This window comes from Rhinopithecus bieti, unplaced genomic scaffold (assembly GCF_001698545.2).
Source record: "Rhinopithecus bieti isolate Rb0 unplaced genomic scaffold, ASM169854v2 scaffold_13900, whole genome shotgun sequence".
NCBI classification, from domain to species: Eukaryota; Metazoa; Chordata; class Mammalia; order Primates; family Cercopithecidae; genus Rhinopithecus; species Rhinopithecus bieti.
In genome coordinates this window covers 4,733,858-4,743,478 of record NW_016808376.1, presented here as the reverse complement: position 1 = coordinate 4,743,478, position 9,621 = coordinate 4,733,858, and positions in this window count along the sequence as shown.

Genomic DNA, 9,621 nt, shown 5'->3' with positions numbered 1-9,621 from the left:
TATAGTCCAGTAGGAGAGAGGATCTTATAGGTCCTTCTAAAATCTTTTATTGTAACTACATCAGGCAAATACATAAATCAGATTTATGAGACAAAATGAATGACCATATAGTGACCACTGAAGTCAGCCCAGCACCCCAAAAGCCCATCATGGGCCTATAGCTCATTTATACTCTTCTTTCGCTTAACATTATATCACATGCACGCCATTTAGAATGTTTAAAAATATGTGTGTGGTAAAATATTCAAATATGTGAATGTGCTACAATTTATAAATCACTCCCTGTTTGTTGGCAATTTCAGTTGTTCCTACATAACTATATTAAGTTCTTATGAGCAAAGATTTGTTTTGTTCTCCTTATATGACCGTTGATTCTTGCAGTTACCACACTGTTTCACGCATTGTAGCTCCATAATATACTTTTTAAATATCTGTAAGAAGAAATTACTTATGCCAATCCTCTTTCAAAAAATTCTTAGCTATTTCACTTATTTAGTAAATTTTCTTCTCATGTTTATTTTCTCACTCAAACTTACAAAAAAGTTGCAAGCCCAGTACCAACAAACTGCTATAGGATATGCATCATCTGCAAATACTTTAGTGTGTGTTTCCTAAAATCAAAGGCATAGAAATGGAAAATTAGAATTTATATAGTATCACCATTGACATTTCAGTTCCCATTCAAATCTTGCCACTTGTCCCAATAACGCCATTTATAGCAAAAGGATCTAGTTCAGAATTGTGTGTTGCATTAGTCTTCTGCATGTCTCTTTCTCTCCCTCTTTCTTTTCTTTTTTTTTTTGAGACAGAGTCTTGCTCTGTCGCCCAGGCTGGAATGCAGTGACGTGATCTCAGCTCATTGGAAGCTCCGCCTCCTGGGTTCATGCCATTCTCCTGCCTCAACCTCTCAAGTAGCTAGGATTATAGGCACCCACCACCACGCCTGGCTAATTTTTTGTATTTTTAGTAGAGATGGGGGTTTCGCCGTAGCCAGAATGGTCTCGATCTCTTGACCTCATGATCTACCCGTCTCGGCCTCCCAAAGTGCTGGGACTACAGGCATGAGCCACCATGCCTGGCTTTTCTTTTCTTTTCTCTTTGTTTTGTTTTGTTTTGTTTTGTTTTTTGAGATGGAGTCCTGCTCTGTCACCCAGGCTGGAGTGCAATGGCGTCATCTCGGCTCACTGCAATCTCTACCTCCTGGGTTCAAGTGAGTCTCCTGCCTCAGCCTCCTGAGCAGCTGGGATTACAGGTGTGTGCTAGCACACCTGGCTAATTTTTGTATTTTTTAGTAGAGATGAGGTTTCACCATGTTGGCCAGGTTGGTCTCGAGCTGCTGACCTCAAGTGATCCACCCACCTCAGCCTCCCAAAGTGCTTGGATTACAGGTGTGAGCCACACACCCGGACATGAATGTCTTTTTCATCTCCTTCAATCTGGAACAGCTACAGGGTCTTTTATCGATTTTTGTGAACTTGACACTTTCAAAGATTATAGGCTATAGTTATTTTGTAGAATGTTCCTCAGTTTGTGTTTACCTGATATTTCCTCATGTTTACATTCACATTTTGCATCATTGGCAGGAGTATCACGAGGTGATGCCGTGTTCTCAGTATGTTTTATCAGCTGGCGCAAGATTCCAGTTTGCTCCATTACCATGATATTTACTTGGTGTAAATATCATGGTGTCTTACGTGGTGTCTGCCAGGATTCTCCATCTATAATGTTGTTCTTTTTCTCTTTGTAATAAATAAATATTTATTGGGAGCTATTTGTAATTATGTAAATATCTCTAAACTTTTCTAATGATTCATTTCTGTATTTACTACTGTGAATTCATGGTTTTCTATTTTATTCTCTCGGTTGTAATTCATTATTAATTTAAATGCATCACTGGCAGCCCCTTTAAGGGGGTGTGTGTGTGTATGTGTGTGTCTGTGTGTGACACTTCCCAGTTATTCTTTCAGAACTCCCTTACTTTTTGGCACAAAATGTTTGTGGCTAATCAGAATTTTCATGTCCACTCATCATCTACTCTCTGAAATCATCCATCTCTCTAAGGAGTCCTGGTTCTTTTTAATGGAGAATGATATTTAGAAACCAAAATCTGGCTGCTAGGTGCTCGCATTGCTTTTGGAATATTATTGCTCCTGGACCTTCTTGGAGGACAGAGCTAGGAAATATGTGTGTGTGTCCCAAAAGTCTTAGTGCAGTTTTAATACTTCTGAAAGTTTTAATAACTTCTGAGGAATAAATGTGATAAATTTACCAAAAAAATTTTGGAAATTATTTATACTCCTATACTTAGTTTTGTGAATTTCGAATATAAAAGTTTAAGTTTTCCTTAATTTTTTCAGCAGCAATAGAAAATATTTTCTTTGTGACAGTTTATTAGAATATTTTAATTTTTAGGTTCAGGTTACATGTGAAAGTTTGTTATATAGATAAACTTGTGACTTGGGGATCTGGGGTACAGATTATTTTGTCACCAGGGTACTAAGCATACTACTCAATAGTTTGTTTATTTGTTTGCTTGTTTCAGACAGAGTCTCACTCTGTTGCCCAGGCTGGAGTGTAGTGGCGCAATCTCAGCTCACTGCAACGTCCGCCTCCTGGGTTGAAGCGATTCTCCTGCCTCAGTCTCCCAAGTAGCTGGGACTACAACAGTTTTTTTTTTTAAATGAACTTCTCCCTCCTCCTACCAGCAGTATATAAGCATTCATTCTTTTTTCTCTACAACCTTGCCAGCATCTGTTATATTTTGACTATTTGATCATAGCCATTCAGACTCGTGTGAGATGGTATAATGTTGTGGTTTTGATTTGCATTTCTCTAATGATTAGTGATATTGAGCATTTTTCATATTCTTATTGGCAAGTTTTCAAAAATATCATGTCGGCCGACCGCGCCGGTGGCTCAACCTGTAATCCCCAGCACTCTGGAGCGAGACGGGCCCAGATCACGAGGTCAAGGAGATTGAGACCATCCTGGGTAACATGGTGAACCCCGTCTCTAATAAAATACAAAAAACTAGCCCAGGCGCAGGTGGTGGCGCCATGTAGTCACAAAGCTACCGGGAGCTGAGTGCAGGAGAAGGCGGAACCGCACGAGGCGGCAGCTTGGCGTGAGCTGAGATCGGCCACGGCACTCCGTCTGGGCGAGCAGAGCGAGACTCCGTCTCAAAAAAAAAAAAAAATATATAATATATAAGTATATTTATATATATAATTTATATATGTTCATTTCATTTGCCCACTTTTTACTGGGGTTCTTTTTTGCTTGTAGGTTTAAAGTTCCTTGTAGATTCTGGATATTTAGACCTTTCTTAGACGTATAGTTTGTGAATATTTTCTCCCAATCTGTAGGTTTTCTGTTTACTCTGTTGATAGTTTCTTTTGCTGTGCAGAAGCTCTTTCATTAGGTCTCATTTGTCAATTTTTGCTTTTGTTGCAATTGCTTTTGGCATGTTCATCATGAAATCTTTGCCAGTTTCTATGTCCAAAATGGCATTTCCCAGGTTATCTTCCAGGGTTTTTATAGTTTTAGGTTTTATGTTTAGGTCTTTAATCCATCTTGAGTTGATTTCTGTATATGGTGTAAGAAAGGGGTCCAGTTTCAATCTTCTGCATATTGCTAGCCTGTTATCCCAGCACCATTTATTGAACAGCGAGTCCTTTTCCCATTGCTTGTTTTTGTTAGCTTTGTCAAAGATCAGATGGTTGTAGGTATGTCCCTTTATTTCTAGGCTCTTTATTCTGTTCCCTTGGTGTATGTGTCTGTTTTTGTGCCACTACCATGCTGTTTTGATTACTGTAGCCTTACAGTACTGTTTGAAGTTGGGCAATGTGATTACTCCAGCTGTGTTCTTTTTGCTTAGGATTGCCTTGGCTATTTGGGCCATTTTTTGGTTCCATATACATTTTAGAATAGTTTTTTCCTAGTTATGTGAACAATGTCATTGGTAGTTTGATAGGAATAGCACTAAATCTATAAGTTGCTTTGGGCATTATAGCATGTTATGTAGGCATTTTAATGATATTGATTCTTTCTATGAGCATGGAATATTTTTCCATTTGTTTGTATCATCTCTGATTTTTTTGAGCAGCCATTTTGTAATTCTTATTGTAGAGATCTTTCACCTCCCTGGTTAGGTGTATTCCTAGGTATTGTATTCTTTTTGTGGCAATTCTGAATGGGATTGTGTTCCTGATTTGGTTCTCAGCTTGAGTGCTATTAGTATATAGGAATGCTACTGATTTTTGTACATTGATTTTGTACCTTGAAACTTTGCTGAAGTTGCTTATCAGCTCAAGAAGTTTTTGGTGACAGACTGAGATTTTCTAGATATAGAATCATGTCTTCTGAAAACAGGGATAGTTTGATTTCTTCTCTTCCTATTTGGATGACTTCTTTGTGACAGTTTCTTTTTCTAAGACAAAGTCTCACTCTGTCATTCAGGCTGGAGAGCAGTGGTGCCATCTCAGCTCACTGCAACCTCTGCCTCCCAGGTTCAAGCAATTCTCCTGCCTCAGCCTCCTAAATAGCTAGGATTACAGGCGTGCACCACCGCACCCGGCTAATTTTTGTATTTTTAGTAGAGATGACCATGTTGGCCAGGCTGATCTCAAGCTCCTGACCTCATGATCCACCAGCCTCGGCCTCCCAAAGTGCTGGGATTATAGGCGTGAGCCACTGCGCCCAGCCCTTTGTGACAGTTTTATAGATGAGAATTTCTGAGACCAAATGAATTGGTAGGGGAAATCCACTTGCTTGACTACTCTATCACCTGATTCATCCATGTTTTGCTGTGTAGTCATAGTTCATTGCTTTCTATTGATGAGTACTAGTCTATTGATGAGTATTGATGAGTAGGCCACAGTTTATTTATTCATCTACCTGTGGATGGACGCTTGGGTTGTTTCCAGTTTGGGGCTACTACAAATGAAGCTGCCATGGACATTCATATATGAGTCTTGATATGGGATATGCTTTAATTTTCTCTAGTATATCCCTAGGAGTGGAATGGCTTAATTATATGTTTAACTTTTTAAGCAGCTGTCAAATTGTTTTCCAAAGTGCTTTTACCATTGACATTTCCACCAGCCCCATGAGAGTTCCAGTTCCTCCATGTTCTTGACAACACTTGGTATGGTCATTATCTTTAATTTTTGCTATTCTAGTAGGTGTGGAGGAGTATCTCATAATGGTTTTGAGCTTCCCTAGTGACTAATGACTTTGAGCATTTTTTCATGCCCTTATTTGCCATTCTTATCTTCTTTGGTGAAGTGTTTTTTTAAATCTTCTGCTCATTTTTTATATTGGGTTGTTTGTTTTCTCATCATTGTTTTCTGGTTTTTTTTTTTTTTTTTGCTTTGTTTTGTTTTGTTTTTGAAGTGGAGTCTTGCTCTGTCACCCAGGCTGGAGAGCAGTGGCATGATCTTGGCTCGCTCCAACCTCCACCTCCCAGGTTCAAGCGATTCTCTTGCTTCGGCCTCCTGAGTAGCTGGGACTACAGGAACGTGCCATCACACCCTGCTAATTTTTGTATTTTTAGTAGAGATGGGGTTTCACCATGTTGGCCAGGCTGGTCTCGAACTCCTGACCTCAGGTGATCCAATCACCTCAGCCTCCCAAAGTGCCGGGATTATAAGCGTGAGCCAATGCACCCAGCCTCCTCATTGAGTTTTGAGAGTTCTTTGTGTATTTTGAATATGTATCCTTTATCAGATATATGATTTGTAAATATTCTCCTCCAGTCTATGGCTTGATATTTAATTCTTTCATTAGACATTTTGATGATGTCTAGGTTTTGTCTAACTCAAGTTAGCAGAGGTTCCCTTGTAGATGTTTTATAGTTTTAGGTTTTATATTTTGGGTTAATTTTTGTGTACAGTGCTAGGTATAGGCTGAAATATTTTTCCCGCAATTGTTCTAAAACCGTTTGTTTAAAAGGTCATTCTTTTTCCAATCAATTTCCAATGAATTATCTCTGCAGCTTTTTAAATAATCAGTTCTCCATATATTTATGGGTTTATTTCTGGACTACATTCTGTTCCTTTGACATAGGTATTTGTGTTTGCACCAAATCACGCTTTATTGCTTCCTATAGCCTTACAGTAGGTCTTGAAATCAGGTGACGTTCGCCTTCTGATTTTGGTCTTTATTTTCTAAGTTGTTTTTGGCTATTCTCGGTTCTCTACATTCCGTATGGAATTTTGACTATGCTTATTAATTTTTATCAAAAAGTCCACTGGGATTTCTATTGAGCTTGCATTTAATTTGTGGATCAGTTTGGCTAGAATGAACATCTTAACAATATTGAGTCTCCCAACCTATGAAAAAAGTATCTAACTCCATTTTCAAAATATTCTTCAATTTTTCTCAGTAATGTTTTATAGTTCTCAATGTATAAGCCTTTTACATATTTTATGAGATTTATTTCTAAGTATGTCATATATTTTGATGCCATGGCGAATGATATTATTTTTTAAAATGTCAATTTCCAATTGTTGTTAGTATAGAGAATACGATTGGTTTTTGTATATTGATCTTGTACTCCACTTGTTAAACTTGCTTATGCATTCTAGTAGCTTTTTTGTAGATTCATTTGCATTTTCTAGACAGATGATCATGTCATGGGTAAATAGAGTTTTACATCTTTTTTTTTTTCAATTTGGATGCTTTTATTTTATTTTGTGGAATTATTGCACTGGCTAGAACTTCCAGTAATATGTTAAGTAGACACGATGAAACTGAACATCCTTGTCTTGTTCCTGATTTAAGGGAAAGCTCTCAGTCTTTCACATTAAGTGTAAGGTTAGCAGTAGACTGCATAGATGCTTTTTATCAGGTTCAGAAAGTTCCCTTCTATTTCTAACTTACTGAGTTTTATCAAGAATTCTCTTTTTGTAAGCATATAATATATATTTCTAAGACTTGTAGGACAGACAAAAATATATATCCACACACAAATTCACATGCAACTATATTGATTTCTATATCTATTATTAAAATCTATGAATTCATGTTTCAGCACCACAGGATCCATTCTAGTTTTCTTCGTTCCCATATATTTAACTCCCTTTTTTGATAGTGAGAAACTGGTTTCCATCCTCCTTAATAGATTTGCTTATTTGATCAACCTCTTGTGTGTAACTATTCTCCTATCACTACTCCCATCCCATAGCTCACACCATGCCTTCCACATCACACTTGGAGTCTGGCATTCACTGCACTGCTGCTGCCTTCCCCAGCGTGGACATCCTCACTACCCTGCTTGGCCTCTGACTCCCTGGCTTGGGCTGCCCCTTACCTCCATGGACACTCCCTCCACCCTAACCATGCTTGATGTCTATTCTCTGAACTGGGTCATGCCCTTTCACATGGGAGCCCCCTGTACTTGCTCATGCACTGACATTCTTGTGGATGTTACCCCTGTTGGCTTCTGAAACCCATGTTGGGCTGCATGCCTAGGAGGCCCTCTTTGCCTAGACACTGAGTCTCTGCAAAGGCTGCCCTCTCACGTGGTCAACCCCATGACAGGGTACCCTGTCAGTACCCCCATGACAGGCTCTTCCTATGCAGGGACTCTCCTTAACCCTTCTTGGGCTCTGACAGCCTGTAAGTGGGCCACTCCCCTGCATTGATGCCCTCCTCACCCCTTGTGGCTCATACCTGCAGTGGGAAGCCCCAGACAGAAGCTCCTCCTATCTTGCGTGCCTCTTCCATCTCTTATCCTGCCCAGCTTGGAGACCTAACTTGCTTGGCCCTAGCTAAAGACTTTTAGCGCTGAGTTTTTCAGGTAAAGATAGGAAGAAAAGAAGAAAGAGGAAGAACTAATTTATTTTTCATGACTAACTTAGAATATTTTTTACATAACTAAAAAATTTTCCACTATTTTATATTGGGATTTTAAAAAAAGTATTTTAGGAAGAAAGGACATATTTGACAGTACTTGGTCTATCTTCAAGAGGGTGTAGCTCCATTATTGCTTCAAAAGTATCTTTTATAAGGCAATTGTAGTCATAATTAAGTTCAACTAGTGGTATAACTAAGGTAAAAGCTCAGCATGTCCCGGGAGACAGGTATACACTATGATCCAGGAGGAAAGACCCCAGACACTAAAGAAATTTCAAGACTACCTAAATATATTTATCAGCAGACTCCAGGCAGAATCGCAGTGGGCAGAATACAATACTAGTTTTGACAAAATGTATTGTTTTGATGCATTTGAGAGTACAAATTTAATATACTTCTAGAGGTGACTCTAACAGCTTACTTGATTGGTTGACTAAAATTTGAAGGAATTCAGTGGTGGCCTCTATTCAGTGAGGTTGAGATGCCAGAGCTTTCCTGAAACAATGTAGAGGAGGGAACCCAAAGGCTTAGGGAGTTAGGAAGGTTGAACTGAATGCTCGATGTGTGACCTGCACAGCCACCTGCCAACTACATTCCGCAAGATGACCCAGAGGTATCTCCTTCATGATGGTAATGAGAAATATTAATTATCATTACTTATTTAATTAATTATTAATAATTATAATTATTATTAATAATCCAGTATCATTAATGAAGGGAGTATTGCATCCTTGAACATCTCTGTGTTTCTCCTCTCTCTAGAAAAGTTATTACTCTAGTACAGAATGATGGCATTAGGAAAGATTCCCAGATTTCAAAGGAATGATGGAATTCTGAAGTAGCAGGGGTCAAGCGGCAGCACTTAACTGCCAAAGGGAAGGTAAGTACCTCTACCATAAAGGTTAGGAGGGGCATACAAATAATCAGAATGTTTTGATTGGCAGAGATCTTTGACAGTGGATAGTTGATCATGATGTCTCTTGAAAGTAAACATGTGGGCAGCCTGCTAGTGCAGTGCTTGATCTATGTAACGGCAAAAACTCTGGTAGCTGAAAACCTGACTTGAATTCCCACTGAGAGGAACTGAAGCCCCTTACCCAGCTTTTAGACATAAATAAATGTATAGACACAGAGCCTTTTGACTGAAAGGTAAGCCAGGTGCCCTTGAGGAAGGACCCTGCACAATTGCCACATACACACACCATAAATCCTCCTCTAAGACTTCTCCAAAGGGACCAAAGTTAACAACTGACAAACCCCCACATTTTCTGACCCATGAGTGATGGCTTTTATTGTTGGAAGAGCTAAACAGAAGCTCCTAGAACTTTCATTTCTACCAAGAGAATAAATCAGAAGCAATATTGCATCCCCAAGGGGATTGCAACAATCCATGCTGTCATCAAAGACTTGAAAGAAGTGGCGATAGTTATCACATCTCCACTGAATTCATCAGTTGGTCTGTGCAAAACTCACATGGGTCTTACAGAATGAGTGAGGACTACTATGAACCTAATGAGGTGGCAACTAAAATTCCAGCTGCTGTCCTAGATGTAGTATCTTTCCTGGGGCAAATTGATATGTCTTCCGGCATTTACTTTGTAGCTGCTGACCTGCCTTTTTCTCCTCACTGATTTGCAAGGATTGCTAGCAACAGTTTGCATTTACCTGTCCGGGCTAACAGTATACTTTCAGTTTTGCCTCAGGCTGTGTCAGTTCTCCTGCTCTCTATCACATTTATTCTGCAGAGATTTTGATTGTCTTGAC